The 4,838-nt window shown below is 39.8% G+C and overlaps 2 pseudogenes; both read left to right on the forward strand.

Moving 5' to 3' along the window:
- Positions 1 to 2,004: 2,004 nt before the first annotated feature.
- Positions 2,005 to 2,818, forward strand: LOC120603469 (putative monooxygenase p33MONOX; annotated as a pseudogene).
- A 649-nt stretch (positions 2,819 to 3,467) lies between these two features.
- LOC120596913 (uncharacterized) lies at positions 3,468 to 3,586 on the forward strand (annotated as a pseudogene).
- The last annotated feature ends 1,252 nt before the right edge of the window (positions 3,587 to 4,838 follow it).

Consider the following 4,838-nt stretch of genomic DNA (forward strand, 5'->3'; position numbering starts at 1 on the left):
CATTTTCTTCTGGCCTTAACCACTTGGAAAAGGGTGGTTATGCTTCTTAATCTACTTCCTAGTGCCCTTTCTGCTAAAATAAAATTATTAAAGAAAACCATATGCAATTGATTAATCTGATCTCAACTTACTAGCTGTGTGACCTTTGGCAAGTTACTTAACTCTTCTATGGGTACCTCCCAGTATCCCAGTGATTCCAGAGCACAGGTATCAGGACCTTGCTAAGGTGGTTTAAGGGGAGGTCAGTATGCCTTCCCCTGCCATGGCCCGATGGTATTGACAGTGTGAATGAGACCCCAGTGGTGAAGCCTAGAGCTACCATGTCACCATGAATTCCCTGATCAAAAAACAGACCCAGAAGAGCATTCAGTGTTTTAAGCAAAAAGCAGAGCTGAGAGATGCTGGCTGCACACCCTGCAAGGGCCCTCCCACAGAGGAGATCAAGTACGTAGCTTTTACTTTCCCCATCCTTAAGGCGGGGTAATTATGTGCTCACTTACGTTGTGAGGATTGACTGAGATCATGTGAACTTCTTAGCACAGTGCCTGGAACAGCAATCATCAAATAGATATCAGCTATTACTATGTTATCTATATAGACTGGAGGAACCTTCACTGAGAGTCTCATGTTTAAGGAAATTCTGAAAAGAGTAAGAAGGGAAACAAATTCTTTTCTAGTCTTGAATTCTTCAACCCCATGAAAACATAAATTAACATAAGTAGGTATACGTTCTTTTAGTTCATTTATTCATCAAACACTTATTGAATGCCTACTGTGTGCCAGGGACTAGGTCAATCTAAGATGACATAGAGTTTTTAAAGGTGAGACCCAAATTTATAGATGCTTCTTAAAGTTGGGGTGTATTAAAAGAGCAGAGTGATAAATCACCCTGGCACCTTATTTTATGATCGTGGACAAGAGTGATCATCACTTCACTCTCACACGTAAGCTCTGTCAAATGAACTTCAGTGATAATAGCCTCATTTTTTAAAAGCTGTGTCCACCTGGCATCCAATTGATTGAATCTGAGGTCCTCACTTTCCATTTTTTATAGTTTGGTTCCTTCTTTCTATATCATGCCATAATCGGAAGGACTGATTTTCCTTGTACATCATTTTTTCTTCTTTCCCATGCCCAGGTCCTTCTTTTCTCTTCTATCCTTGCCCTCCATTCTCCTCCTGTGTTCTTCCAGTTATTTCTAGCACTGAGCTATGGGACCCATATTTTTTTTCCTATGAAAGGTGAATCAGCAAAAATCAAAATGTGGGTGTTAGAGAGAAAGCCACAGTACCCCAGGACACTGATTTCTAATTATTTTCTATAAATCTTTGCTTAGGGGGCTGGGAAGCTTACCACACACACACAGAAAAATGCCTTTCTATACTTAAAGTGCATTCATATAACTTAACATTCCCAAAGGGTCATGTACAAAAGCAGGGCCTCAAAAATGTCGATTGACTTTAATCGAACATGAAAATTATGACATTTCAGCCTGTATTTATTATCGAAAAGTAACAAACAGAAATTTTTACGGTTGTGTGCCCCTTTAAACTTTACAAAATATTTTCCCACATATTTTCTTTTATTTCACACACTTATACCTCCACTGCTGCATAAAATCAATGAGAACAAGGATTGATTGATGTTACAAGAACCCTGTGAAGTAGATACAGCAGGCATTCTATCTTTATTTTTCAGACAAGGAAACTGAGGCTCAGAGACACTGTGTCTTGCCCAATGTCACTTAGTTCTTAAAGAGCAAAGTGAATGCTGGAGCCTGAGATTTCTGGCAGCCAGCACTTGTCCATCAACACCTGATACATGGTCACGTTCAGTGTCCAGTACACCCTGGTTCGGGTCCAACTGCACCATATCCAACAGACATGGGCCTTCAGAGCCTTTTAGTGCTAGAGCTCAGGCCACAGGCAGCCCCATATTGGCAGAGAAACAGAACTTTCCATAGACTTTGCTAATTTGCAGTAGCTGACAATGTTCCTTGTTAATGTTTGTCAGCATGATTGTCACATCATTTCAGTACAGTGGCAGGGACTCAGCTCTGGAATTCTATATAGTTAAAGCATCTGGATTGCAGTCTTTCAATGGCTTTGAGAGAACTCAAAGAACCTGTTCTTGAGCCTAGTGGGCCTCTGGGCAAGATGTCCCTTCCCATCAGGATGTACTGCCAGGCATCCAGCCATGATGATGCCCTCAAAGACCCTATGCCATGACTCCTATCTGTCATGGGCAGCATCCCAGTGACTCCAGAGCACAGGTATCAGGACCTTACCAAAGCAGACCAAGGAGAGGCTCAATGCCCTCCCCTATGGTACTGACTGTGTGAATGAGATCCCAGTGGTGAAACCTAGAGCTACCATGTCATCATAAATTCCCTAATCACAAAGCAGACCCAGACGAGCACTAGTGTTTTAAGCAAAAAGCAAGGCCGAGAGATGCTGGCTGCACACCCTACAAGGGCCCTCCCACAGAGGAGATCAAGTACATAGCTTTGAGTGGCAAGAGCATACCACACACTAAAGCTACACGGTAGAGAGATAACAAAAGAAGAGAGGCAACCTGCATCAGCCCAGTCCACCCCAAGTAGCATCCCCACCCTTCCCCTAAGTTGGTACTCTTCTGGTTCTTCCACAGCCTTACCTGGCCCAATTCCAGCACCATGAATTCTAAAAATGAAGATAAGGAAGAAACTCATCAGATAAATGGAGCTTCTTTGAACAAAGACCCCTCCGGAAATCTGATTTAGGTTTTTAACACCCAGAAGCCCACTCCAGTAGAACTGATTTAGAGCCGGGCCACCTGAATGGCTGGTGATACAACAATGTTCGGGCCCCACAAGATGGACATCTCAAGGACAGAATGAAGAAATAATTGCTGCAGACCCATAATCTCAAACTTGAATGCCTACTGAGTTCTAGAGTTCTTTCTATTCCAGGGATTCTGGATAGAGGCTGTCTTGTTCCCTTTTACTGTAGCTCTGACATAGGGAAGGTATCCTTTTTTAAAAAAATGTGTTAGACTGAAGATAGAGCTAGAGACGTTACTAGCTCTTGAGAAACTATTAATGCAAAGCTTGTCCTTACTGTACAGAAGAAGCCATTTTGTATTGCTTTAATTTAAAGTCAGACTAAATAATTTTAGCAATGGTATGGCAGGGGAAGGGGGGAGAACCCCATTATCTATTTTTATATCATTTATCCTAAATAAGAACTTTAATCATTGCTTATTAGTTAAATAGTGTTTGTGTTGTTCCCAAACCCAGATTTCTCGATTCCTTTACAACTGTCTATTCCCCTAAAGAGCATTGGCAAATCATGGAGTAGAGAGAAAAGTTTAGACACCTGTTTACACAACTTTGGCTCTTTTGACTCTATGTTGGTACTGCATGGCCTTGTCAGTTAGAGATGCCCAAGATCTGATTGAGATATGGGTATAATTAAAAATCAGACGTGGTCTACGGCCATGCCACCCTGAACAAGTCCGATCCCATCTGATCTTGGAAGCTAAGCAGGTTCAGGCCTGGTTAGTACTTGGATAAGAGATCACCTAGGAAGACCAGGTGCTATGGGGGTAAAAAATAAAATAAAAAATAAGGGATTGTAAGCTGACAAGGTCTTTGCAATCTGTGAGGTCAACCAAGGGTTGCCTTGCCTAAAACAAAAAAATCAGACATGGCAGGGGTTTCTTTGTTGAAACTGGACTGTTCCTGCCCTCTTAGTAGACCTAATGGATCACTTTTCCTGCAGCCAGTTCTACTGTAGTAGCTCTTGGGACTATGCTGTTAAGAGGGATGCTTCTCTTTCATGTGTCACACAGAGAATAGTCTTACATATTCTTCCTTGCACTTTAAAGTGAAATTGATTTAATCCTTATTTGGTCGAAACTTTGTAAGGGAGAAAATTCGGTGTACTGTTTGATATAGACCTTTTGGCACTCAACTTTTTAAAAGTAAATAAAATGGTAACTACAGTTAGATTATACTCTTGAGGCTCATGTAAAAATAGTGTCACCTTATTTTGGTTTCCTTGTTCAGCCCAGGGGCTGAAACTTTTTTTTTCTAGAGAATGGAGGAAATTAAATTTTTTTCTATATAATGGCATTTCCCCCCAAAATGAGCCTCATACCTTTAACACATGCATACCTTACTGAGGAAAGGAAATGGAGAGGCTGCCTCTTTGTTTCTCCTCACTGTGCACATGTTTAGTCATTGTCTTAACACTGTCTCAAATGCCTATAGTTTTCAAATATCCTGTCTCATAAGTAACCAGCTTTTCCATAGAGAAACTATGGAGTCTAAAAATATCAGAACAATTAATTTATTTGTATCTTATGTTATGCTTTATATCTCTTACTTGTTCAGATAATAAAATCTTAACTACTTTCTCAAAAAAAAAAAAAAAAAAGACTTCCATTCTTATCCAAGCTTGTTATTCACACTACCATATACCGGCAAAGAAAATTCACCATTGAAATTTCATATTATTCCAATGTAAAATGATCATCTTCATATTACAAATGAATAACTTTATATCTTTAAATCTGAGACATCATTAACTATGACATACCATTATTTTATGTACCACTAACCAGAAAACAATACAGCCAATTAAACTATGATATATCATTAATCATAGGACACATACTGGTTTCAGAGATAGCAGAATGTGAAAACATGTGTCTTAGAATTGATGAAATAGGGTAACTTAAAATGCAGAGAAATAAAATAATTTTCTCAGAATTAGAAATTTATGTATGCTTAGGATGTATGCAAAAAGATATGGCAGCATCTTCTCTTTTCCTTGGAAAGATAAAGACTGTCAGGC

Source organism: Pteropus medius, unplaced genomic scaffold (genome assembly GCF_902729225.1).
Source record: "Pteropus medius unplaced genomic scaffold, Ma_sr-lr_union100, whole genome shotgun sequence".
Taxonomy (NCBI): Eukaryota; Metazoa; Chordata; class Mammalia; order Chiroptera; family Pteropodidae; genus Pteropus; species Pteropus medius.